Raw genomic sequence first — 12,434 nt, 5'->3', positions numbered from 1 at the left:
GATCAGTTCCCCTTAAAGCCAAAAAAAGTAACAGGAACAAGACAAGAAGACAAATGTAGGGACCTCACACCCTTGATGGCATTGGCATTGACTTCCCGCATGAGCAAACTGGAAAATACACAAGTCCTAACCACACAGTTCAGGGCAATATTAAATTACATAATAGTACTTAAAAGCATGTCCCATTCAAAAGCAAAAAAAAACCAAATCCACCTTAGGTCGACCGCAAGCAAATTCAGCACCCCTAGAATTAAATAAACCCTAATAGTGCGCAGCCTGGGAAGCACAAAATCAAATCTAGAAAAAAATTAAATATATATATATATATATAAATAAAATAAAAAAATAAAAAATAAAAAAAACCAACAGTATTATTTGAAGAAAAAAGTCAGGCAAGTAGGTACAGAAGAATAAAGATCAAAAGTATAAACTAAAACACAGTGGCAAAAAGGTTATTATATAAACAACAATAATCAATATATCAAACTTTAAAGTCAGAATAATGGGAAAAGTAGCAATATGAATTAATTGCGAAAACCAAACAAAAGTGTGATGTCAGTCCTACAATTTGTTTTCCTCACTAATAAATATCTTAATCCAATACTTATATCTTCAAATTTTAGGATAAGAATAATGACATACAGAGATAAAGAGAGCTTAATTAATGCCTTAGGTCCCCAACAAACTTTATTTCCCAAGGTGGATACCAGATTGATTGAGAGAAGTCAATTTTGCTGCAACAAACAGCCAAGCACCAAAATCCGTAAAAAAAATTGAACAAAAATACTGAATAGTATCATGTTTGGGCAAACAGTGTTTTAAAAGACTCATAAGCAAAAGGAGAAATCAAGAGAAGGGAAGAGATTGCTTATTGTTGTAGTCAACACAGCACAAACTCCTGCTCAGGTATGTTGAAGTCCAAATCACAATTTTCCCCTCCTGTAGACATATTATTATCAATAACACCAAACATCACCCACACAAATTTACAAAACAAACATTGGCAACTTATAAATAAGAATATTGTTGTTTAGTGAATTTGAGTCCAAAATAGCAAAACCTTCGGACTAACAAAGGATTAGGCAGGACGCTGACAGTATCTTCTCAATTTCAATGACTACAAAATCAAATCAGCAACAATTCATGATTACAATTATGATGCAAATCCAGAGAGATAAGTTAATTCCAGAAAGCAATCCCCATGCCCATCACTATGAGATAAAGAAATATTAGAATTACTTTCCCACAACAGCCATATTTAGGACACAATCTCAGTTAATCTACCTGCCGACACCATTGAGATGCATTACCACACTGAAATGCAATGGAAGTTTCAAAACCTCTATAAAACCAACACCTAAGAAAAGCATTCACATGCCCAAGTATTAGAAAGAAATTAAACAAGAAAAATATTATCCCTATAATTCTTATGATTGTAGCAGAGATTAACAACGGACTAGGTTCGACAGTATCTGCTCACTTTTGATGGCTACAAAATAATCAGCAACAATTCAAGATTATAGTTATGATAAAAATCCATGGACACAAGTTAATTCCAAACACATCAATCCAACATACACACCTTAAAAATTCTGCAAAGAAACAAACTCCATAAATTAAATTGAACAAGGGACAAGATCATGTTCAAGGGTAAAAAACGTGAAATCAAAAGAGAATGATAATCAAAAGACTTCTACACACTCCTGCCGCAAAAGTAAATCATAACTTTTCTTCCTGTAGACACATCATGATCAAAGTCTTTGAACTAGCAATAACTAGCAGGGCATAATGCAACTTCGGTGTTTAGCACAAACTAAAGAAACATTCAAGCAGAAACATTAATCTTCATGTGTTGGGGAGAAAATGATGAGATAAATTGATAAAAAGAGATTATTGCCATAGGTCCTCATATAGAAATTCAAGACTTCTATGCACTCTTTTGTACAACTAAATCACCATTTCCCCAGCAGTAGAAACATCAAGATTATAAATCACAATTTCTCCATACACATCAAGATTCAAGAATTCTGACTACCAACAAATAGCAAGACTTCAATTAACAAAATGAAGCCGCAGGACAATGAACTAAAAATAACACACAAGCAGAAACATTATCATTCAACTATTATGAAGAGAATAGTGAAATCAATTGATAGAGAGAGATTGCCTTAGGTTCTCATCAAACCCCATCCCAAGTAGACATACCATACCTACACACATTAAACAGACTAAATTAGGGGTAACAAAATCACAACAATACAAGAGAAAACTACATAACTTTGAAACCCAACCAACTAACCTATAGAGTAGGTACAAGGAAGCAGCTCTAGACTTCCCTTGTATTTAGAGAAAAACTATTTTTAAGGCATCCAGATCTTATCTCATATTGGCTGCCAATGACAATAAATCGATATTGACTATGATGAAAATTCAAAGCCTAACTCATGCAAATCACCACAGGAACTACCCACACTAATAAAAGGTATTACCACATACGAATTAGATACAAGCTTGCCAAAATAGAATGACTAAAGTCAAACTAGAAAGCAGGACAAAAGGACAAGAATTTCAATGGAACTTTCAAACCTCGTTGAGTGAGACTGAAATTTATAATCCTCAAGGAAACCAAATCCTAAAAAAAAGCATATATTGCCTAATATTAGAAAACAATAGGGAAAATATCCTTATAATTCATATGATTGAAGGAGAGAATAAAGAAAAGAAGGGGAAAGAAAAGATTGCTTATCGCCAAACTAAACTCCATCACTTAAGCTAACAAAGCACCAAAAAAAAATTCCAATGAGATCTTTTCACATGCACCTACAATTGCAAAAGTTGCATAACAAATAGAAGAACCATTTTTTCTGGCAAAAGTTGCATAACAATATAAATCTTATATTTTTCTGGCATTCAAACAACCATTTTTAAAGCTGGCAGCTCTTATCTTATATGACTGCCCAATGACAAAATTGACAATCTTAGGTTCTTAAAAGTTGTAATAAGTGCATGTAGATGGCAGTTAGAAAAAGGAACTGGAACAAAAATGCCAAGTAATGCTGAGATTAGTTAAAGCCAAACAAATGGATCCTAAAATACACATAATGGAAGCACCAGTTTTTTTTTTAACAATGTTATTTTAACTTTTTAGAACACATAATTACCAGCAAGCCAACAGTAAGGAATCGTGCTCCTATAGACAAGAACCAAATCAATCGAGGAAAGCCAACTTCACCAAAACTAAGGCCTTAAAACAGCTATCGAGGACCAAAACCTATAAATAAATTGAACAAGGAATAGTATAATATCACAGTTAGTGGGAACTGGGAACACTATATCAAAGGACTTATAAGCAAAATGTAAAATTCAAGACAGTATGAGTTTTCTTATTGTTGTAGTCCACACAGTTTAAGTTTGAGAAAGATTTAAGACATCTACACAAACACAACTGCTCAAGTACAAGAAAGTCGTCCAAATCAGTTTCCACTCCAGTAGAAAGATGAAGATAAATAATCAAACATTGTCCACATAAAACAATAAAATCCAACTTATACAGAGCACGTCATCAGCTCAAATATGAGTCCAAAATGGCAAAAACTTCAGCCTGAAAATGGACTTGGTTGGACAATGACAGTATCTACGCGCTAACTTTCTACAACTAAGAAATTATTTATCAACAATCTATGGTTACAAACTAAGATGTAGACCTTTATGAAGGTATCAGCTCCTTGGTAATCGAAACCTATGATGCAAACCTTTCAAACTTTTATCAAAAGAACTATGATGCAAACTCCTTAAAATTGCTGCTGAGGACCAAAATCTATAGAATAAATAGAATAGAGAATGTATAGTAGAGAACAGTATATTGAAGACAAAAAAAAACCTGACATCCATAGAATTACATAAAGATTTTTTTTTTTTTTTAATTTACAATTTTGACTGCTGTACAAATATCAAGATCAAAATGATAAAAAATTGTCCTCACAAATCTACACAACAAACATCTCCAACTTCTGAAAAAACATATGTTACCTCAGTTGATAAATATGAATCCAGAATACTTCAGACTAAGAACACTATCTTCTCACCCACTTTCTATGACATCAATCAGCAGCAATCTAAGGTTACGAACTATGATGCAAACCTTTCTGAACGAATTAGCTCCTTGGTAATCGTAACCTATGGTGCAAACACCTTAAAACAGCTGCTGAAGACCAAAATATATAAAATAAATGGAATAGAGAATGTATTGTAGGGAACAATATATTGAAAGACTTATAAAATAAATAAATAAATAAATAAACGTGAAATCAATAGTTAAAGTAAATAAAGCCCAACTCCAAATTACAATACATTTCAAGATCATCAAAATGATAAAAAATTGTCCTCACAAAACCACAAAACATACATCTCCAGCTTTTGAAAAAGCATATGTACCTCAGTTGATAAATATGAATCCAGAATAGTTCAGACTAAGATCGGTGTCTTCTCACCCACTTTCTATGACATCAATCAGCAACCAGATTATGATATTTATTTCATAGAAAGCCCACACCAATAAGAGTGTTACCAAATATTATACAAGACGAGATGCAATGGAAGTATCAACCCTTACTGAGTGAACCAGAATTTATAGTCCTCTTGAAAACCAAAGCCTAGAAAAGAAGTTACAGGCCAAGTATTAGAATGGACTAAAACAAGCAGAAAACCATCCCTATATTAGTATATTTCTTCTTTAAAATAACAAAAAACAAGCTTATCGCCAAATCAAACCCTGTCATGGACACAGAAAATTCTTGTAGTTTAGTTGCTATAGAAGATAAGTCCATATAGTTCGAAAAGGAAAACTCTCTTCCCCAAGAGGCGTACACAATAAAGCAATAAATCAATACCGTCTCCCTCTGCAATTTCTCAAAAAAACGATAACCAGCTTCATCGAGAGATTATCTATACGAAAAAAAAAAGTATTTTTTAAGAAGATTTCTATTCGTAATCCTTTTACTTGTCACTATTTCTAACTTACCCAATTGTAATAATAGAAATATACTATTTTTAATGTTTTTTTTTTCCCACCAATCGAACTAATATGCTATGTGCTTAATTTTTTTCCCCCATTTTAAACTGCAGTTTTTAATAAGGAAAGGGGGGGAAGTCTTGGTTCGACATGGGTGGCATCTACTCAAAACACATCTATGACCAGGAAATCAATCAATCAACATACCATTTTTACAAATAATAATGCAAAAACCAAATACATAGATTAAAAGAATTTGATTCACAGAATTTTTACAAATAATAATAATAAGACCAAATGTGTAAGTTAAAAGAATTCGATTCACAAAAAGCCTATGTCATGCCAATCACAGGACAAACCAATAACCTGAAGAACTCAACCTGGGCAATCACAAGATCAGCATCAATCTACCTGCACCATACCAATAAGAGAAATTACCACATTCCAATAAGCGATGACCTTGCAAACATAAAATGGCCCCAAATTAAACCGCATTCAGCATCAATCAATCTCTATAGAAGTTTGGTGCAACAAGGAACAAGGATTCCTTTTGAGGGAACAATATATTAAAAGATGTATGCGCAAAAAGTGAAACCAAGAGAACAAGAAAAAAATTTTAAATTTTAGATCCATAATTACCAGCCAGCCAACAATAACGGAAAGGAAACTTCACGTATTATACTCCAATAGAAGAAACAAATTGATCTACAGAAGCTTGCTGCAACAAACACCTTTAAAAAAATAAATAAACCTCGCACCCAAATCTATTAAATAAATGGAATGAAGTCATACCAGGACCATTCTCTTAATCTACCTGTCCCTCAAGAAATGCCTTAAAAAGAAACCATGCACCAAGTCATTCCTAGAAAGCCTAACTCATTCCTGGCAACCATATTAAGGTCAAAAACTTTGTTAATCTACCAGTCCCTCAACATCAACAGGCATTACCACATTCGAACTGAATGACTAAAATTAAAACAAGAGAAGACAAAGAAACAAGAAGAATTGCAAGGGATATTTCAAGCCCTCCCTAGGTAAGACATGAATTTATGGCTGTCAAGGAAACCAAAGCCTAAGAAAAGAATTTACAGGCAAAAGTATCAGAAAGAATTAAAACAATACAAAAAATTTATAATTCTTATGATTGCGAGAGAATAATGAAAGCTGGCAGAAAACAGAGCTTATCACCAAATGAAAAGTTCAGTTTATTAAAGCTGCTAAGCACACACACACAAAATTTAAAAAAAAAAAAACCTAGTTCCTGTAGACAAACAAAGAATAGATTTTTAATATGTGAATTGCAGAAGTTGCAAAACAACAAATGAAAGAACTATATATTTCAAAAGAAATTAAACAAGCCAAAAGTTTTTTAAGTTCTCATGATTGCAAAAGAGAAAGATGAAAGCAGGAGAAAAAGAAAATTTATCAACCTAATCAAACTTGGCTGCTTAAACTGCCAAGTACAGCAGAAGGAAAAAAAAAACAGTTCTATATACATATAAGTAATAGAATTTAACATGCACAGAGAATCACAGGAGTTGCAAAACAACAAATGAAAAAACAACTATATTTCAAAGAATGCAAAAATATAAAGATAAATCCTTTCTAACTCAGAAAGCCAAGCTCTTCTCTGATGCCAGATATTGGGGGACAAGGAAATCAAGTAGCAACAATCCAAGTTAACAAATTACGATGCATACCACTGTAACTCCCAGAAAGCCCACAAATGCCAGGAGAAGAGAAAGCAAAAGCTTTCCCTCATAAACCATATTCAAGACACACTACGATTATAATTGTGGACTAGCATTGCCAGATTAAGCTATGAATTCATTATTGAAGTTGCCAACACATAATGACCAAAAATAAAATAAGACAACAAGACAAAGGAAGAAAATTTGCAATAGAAATGTCAAACCCTCACTTTGCAAGACTTGGAATTATAATTCTTCTCAAAAATGAAACCTAGGAAATTCAGTCACAAACCCAAGTATTAGACAGAATTAAAACAAATATGTATCCTTAAAATTATTAAGCTTGAAGGAGAGAAAAACAAAGGGGAAGAAAAAGGGAGTTTATCGCCAAACTCAGCTGCTTAAGCTGTGAAGCACCCAAAAAAAAACATCTTGCTTCCTGCATGCAGACAATGTGACAGTCCAAATTAGAAAAAGAGCTGCTGGCACAACAAAACCAGGTTCCACTAGAAGCAAGAAACATCAATAGAAACAAGACAAGAAGACAAATGTACAAGCACGAAAGATGACCACACGAGCAAACTGAAAAACAGAATTCCAGCTACATAGTTTGGAATGATTATATATTATAAGATTTTACTTCTACAGGAAAATATAAAAAGTTTTATAAAGAGCAAGACTACTCAAAAGCATGTTTCATCAAGAAGCAACCAAACAAAATCAACCTAGCTTAAGTACCACAAATGCATCACCACTTAAATTAAAAAAACTGACAAAGTAGACAAGCAAGATATCCAATCTCCAATAATAAAAATGTAGATTAAAATAATTAGTCATTATTATCATTGTATATATAACAGAAAACCAAAAACCTCTTAAGGGTCAAGCAAGTAGTTAAGGGAGTATTAGGATCAAAAGCAACAACTAAAACACAGCTGCAATAGAAGCCTGTTCTCAACCCAATGTCAGTCCAACAAATTTTTTTTCTAACTCCAATACTGAAAACTTCAAATTAAGAAAAATAATAATGAAATCTAGACATAAAGAGAGCTTATTACCTGAGGTCCACCATCAAACTTTGCCACCCAAGTAGATATACAGCATGAAATTTTTTAAACACAAGAATTGGAGCAACAGAGCCATAAGCCCCAAAACATCACCCCCACACAATCCAACTATACAAATCACATCCATAGAAGTTATAACTTTAAAACCTATACAGAAGACACAAGGAAGCATACACGTGCTGTTCTGGAATTTAAAGAGCATCCATGTTTAAAGAATGCAAATATTTCCCAATAATGAATCGCAATTTATTATTTATTTTTCACAATATAGACCAAAGCTGATGGCAATAGAAAAAAATGATCTTAAGTTCTAAAGTTGTCATGAGTGCAAGTTGATGGCAATAGAAAAAGGAACCAGGACAACCATGATGAGCAATGCTAGAGTTTATTAAAGTCAGCAACTTTCATTTACAAATTGAATTTTAAATACTTGGAACACATAATAACCTGCCAATCCTTTTTCTTCCACACTCTCCTTGAATGGTGCTTAGTTTTACCTTCATGCACTTCTTTGTCCCTCCCTGCTCTTCTTGATCATTGTAATTTGGGTTACTAATTTCTGCCAATATAGTACATTTCCAGTGTACTTGGGTGGGCTATTCCCTAATAAAAAGTTCTTACGTTATTTATCAATAAATAAATAATAACCTGCCGGACAACGATAAGGGAAGAGACAGTATACATATTTGGGCTCCTAATAAAGAGGATCAAATAAATTTAGAAAAGCAGACATCGATCCAACATACATGCCTTAAAAAATCTGCAAAGAAACAAAGCCCATAAAATAAATTGAACAAGAGACAAGATCATGTTCAAGGGTAAAAAAAGGTGAAATCAAAAGAGAATGATAATTGAAAGACTTTTAAACACTCTTGCTGAAAAAGTACATCATAATTTTTCCACTTGTAGACACATCATGATTAAAGTCTTTGAATTAGCAATAGATAGCAGGACATAATGAAACTCCATTGTTAGCACAAACTAGAGAAACATTCAAGCAAAAAAACTAATCTTCACATGTTGGGGAGGGAATGATGAGATAAATTGATAAAAAGAAATTATTGCCTTAGATCCTCATATAAAAATTCAATACTTCTATGCACTTTATTGTGCAATTAAATCACCATTTCCCCTGCTGTAGAAACATCAAGATTGTAAATCATAATTTCCCAATCTGTAGACACATCAAGATTCAAGAATTCTGACTACCAACAAATAGCAAGATATAATAAACCTCTAGTTGTAGGCTAACAAAAATGATATCGATGGTGAAATAGACAACAAATAGCAAGACTTCAATTAACAAAATGAAGTTCCAGGCCAATGAACTTAAAAAACACACAAGCAGAAACATTATCATTCAGCTATTATGAAGAGAATCGTGAAATCAACTGATAAAGAAAGATTATTGCCTTAGATACTCATCAAACTCCATCCCAAGTAGACATACCATACCTACACATATTCAACAGATTAATTTAGGAGTAAAAAAATCATTAAAACCCTCCTATCCCAGAGCATGATCCAACAATATAAGAGAAAACTACATAACTTTGAAACCCAACCAACTAACCTATAGAGTAGGTAGAAGGAAGCACAGACCTAAACTTACCTTGTATTTAGAGAACAGCTATTTTTAAGGCGCAGATCTTATCTTATCAATCTGCCAATGACAATAAATCGATATTGACTATTATGAAAATTCAAAGCCCAACTCATGCAAGTCACCACAGGAACCACCCACACTAATAAAAGGTATTACCACATACGAATTAGATATAAGCTTGCCAAAATAGAATGACTAAAGTCGAACTAGAAAGCAGGACAAGAATTTCAATGGAACTTTCAAACCCTCGTTCAGTGAGACTGAAATTTATAATCCTCAAGGAAACCAGATCCTAAAAAAAAGCGTATGTTGCCCAATATTAGAAAACAATAGGGATATCCTTATAATTCATATGATTGAAGGAGAGAATAAAGAAAACAAGGGGACAGAAAAGATTTCTTATCGCCAAACTAAACTCCATCACTTAAGCTGCCAACAAGAACAGCAAGCCTTAAGCTGCCAAGCACCAAAAAAAAAATTCCAGTGAGATTGTTTCCCTACAATTGCAAAAGTTGCATAACGAATAGAAGAACTCTTCCATACAAGGTAAAACTTATATTTTTCTGGCATTCAAACAACCATTTTTAAAGCTGGCAGCTCTTATCTTATATGACTGCCCAATGACAAAATTGACAATCTTAGGTTCTTAAAAGTTGTAATAAGTGCATGTAGATGGCAGTTAGAAAAAGGAACTGGAACAAAAATGCCGAGTAACACTGAGATTAGTTAAAGCCGAACAAATGGATCCTAAAATACACATAATGGAAGCACCAGTATTTTTTTTTTACAATGTTATTTTAACTTTTTAAAACTCATAATTATCAGCGAGACAACAATAAGGAATCATGCTCCTATAGACAAGAACCACATCAATCAAGGAAAGGCAACTTCACCAAAACAAATACCTTAAAACATCTATTGAGGACCAAAACCTATAAATAAATTGAACAAGGAAAATGTAAAATGTAAGACAGTATAATATCACAGTTAGTGGGAACACTATATTAAAGGCCTTATAAGAAAAATGTAAAATTTAAGACAGTATGAGTTTTCTTATTGTTGTAGTCTACACAGTTTAAGTTTTGAGAAAGATTTAAGACTTCTACACGAGCAGTCGTTTGAGAAAGATTTAAGACTTCTACACAAACTCGACTGCTCAAGTACAAGAAATCCCATATCAGTTTCCACTCCTGTAGACAGATCAAAATGGCAAAAACTTCAGCCTGAAAATGGACTTAATTGGACAATGACAGTATCTACCCACTCACTTTCTACAACTAGGAAATTAATTAGCAACAATCTAAGGTTACAAACTATGATGCAAACCTTTCTGAACGAATTAGCTCCTTGGTAACCGAAACTTATGATGCAAACCTTTCAAACTTTTATCAAAAGAACTGTGATGCAAACACCTTAAAATAGCTGCTGAGGACCAAAATCTATAGAATAAATAGAATAGAGAATGTATAGTAGGAAACAGTATATTGAAAGACTTAATAAAATAAATAAATAAAAAAACTTGAAATCAATAGAGTAACATAAAGATTTTTTTATTTATTTACAAATTTGACTGCTGTACACATATCAAGATCAAAATGACAAAAAATTGTCCTCACAAAACTACAAAATGAACATCTCCAACTTCTGAAAAAGCATATGTACCTCAGTTGATAAATATGAATCCAGAACACTTCAAACTAAGAACACTATCTTCTCACCCACTTTCCACGACATCAATCAGCAACAATCTAAGATTATGATATGTATTTCCCAGAAAGCACACACCAATAAGAGGGTGTTACCAAATATTAAACAAGACGAGATAAAATGGATGTTTCAACCCTTACTGAGTGAACCAGAATTTATAGTCCCCTTCAAAACCAAAGCCTACAAGCAGTCACAGGCCAAGTATTAGAATGGATTAAAACAAGCAGAAAACTATCCCTATAATTCTTCTTCAAGATAGCAAAAAATAGAAGCTTATCACCAAATCAAACCCTGCCACGGACACAGAAATTTTCTTGTAATTGGCATTTTTAACATGAACTCAGAATAGCAGTAGTTGCGAAAGATAAATCCATATAGTTCTCAAAGGAAAACCCTCTTCCACAAGATAGCATCAATACCGTCTCCCTCTGCAATTTCTCAAAAAAAAACGATGGCCAGCTTCTTGAACGAAACTAGGGTTAACCCTAGAAAACCAGAGTAAAGAAAACCAGAGCGATCACAAGAGTCATACACAATAAAGTAATAAATCAATACCGTCTCCCTCAAAAATTTCTCAAAAAAACGATGAAACCAGAGCTATCAAAGCAAAGAAAACCAGAGCTATCACCAAGGTATACAAGATAAATCCATATAATTCTGAAATTCCTGTAATTTCTTGAAACAAAACCTAGAAAATCACCGCCAAGGTATTGAAAGAAATACCTAATTCGCAAGTATTAACATAAATCCAGGTAACTCTGACAGCTTAAAAACAGAGCAGTCACCAACGTATTCAAGATAAATCCATATAAATCTGAAATCCCTTTGCAATTTCTTGAAAGAAAACCTAGAAAACCGCCAGGTATTGAAAAAAACAAAACCCTAATTTGCAAGTATAAACATAAATCCATGTAACTCTGAAAGCTTAAAGCTCTTTTCTACAAGATAGCATCAACAAAATCATATCCGATTTGTTACAAAGAAAACCTGCAACTCTGATTCGTAACAAAGAAAACCTGAATCTCTGAAAGCAATCATAGACGTATTGAAAATATCATCGCAATCGGTACCAAACAAAAAATCTTACAAAAAAATAAAAAGCAAGTTATGAAATATGAGAAGGGTTGGGTGGGTATATATAGCAAACTAGGTCGGCAAAATCCGGAGTCGGTTTCGGGCCTTTCGGCGAAATCCAGAGTGGGTTTCTTATTTTTAACGCGTTTCTGACGCTTACTTTTTGACTAAAACCAAGGCACCCTCGGTTTTGTGAGTTGGCACGCACACGTGTCTTGCTTTCTTTTATATTCACTTGCGTAAAGTCCAAGCAAGCACCCCAGAAAGGACTCGGTCAA

The 12,434-nt window shown here is 33.3% G+C and overlaps 1 long non-coding RNA gene across 50 annotated transcripts in view; it reads right to left on the bottom strand.

Moving 5' to 3' along the window:
• Nucleotides 1-12,337, bottom strand: part of LOC126705646 (uncharacterized) — a 40,267-nt gene extending 27,930 nt beyond the window's left edge. For 4 of the 50 annotated variants that reach the window (XR_007648364.1, XR_007648365.1, XR_007648369.1 and 1 more), the window contains exon 1: nt 6,442-12,290. This is a non-coding gene — a long non-coding RNA (uncharacterized LOC126705646). Of the gene's footprint in view, nt 1-686; nt 2,211-2,299; nt 3,272-4,029 lie in introns of all 50 variants that reach the window. The other 46 variants (XR_007648327.1, XR_007648333.1, XR_007648336.1 and 43 more) reach the window with 34 other exon arrangements.
• Between the last annotated feature and the right edge of the window lie 97 nt (nt 12,338-12,434).

Source organism: Quercus robur, chromosome 11, assembly GCF_932294415.1.
Source record: "Quercus robur chromosome 11, dhQueRobu3.1, whole genome shotgun sequence".
Classification (NCBI taxonomy): Eukaryota; Viridiplantae; Streptophyta; class Magnoliopsida; order Fagales; family Fagaceae; genus Quercus; species Quercus robur.
This window is presented reverse-complemented; position numbering and strand designations above follow the sequence as displayed.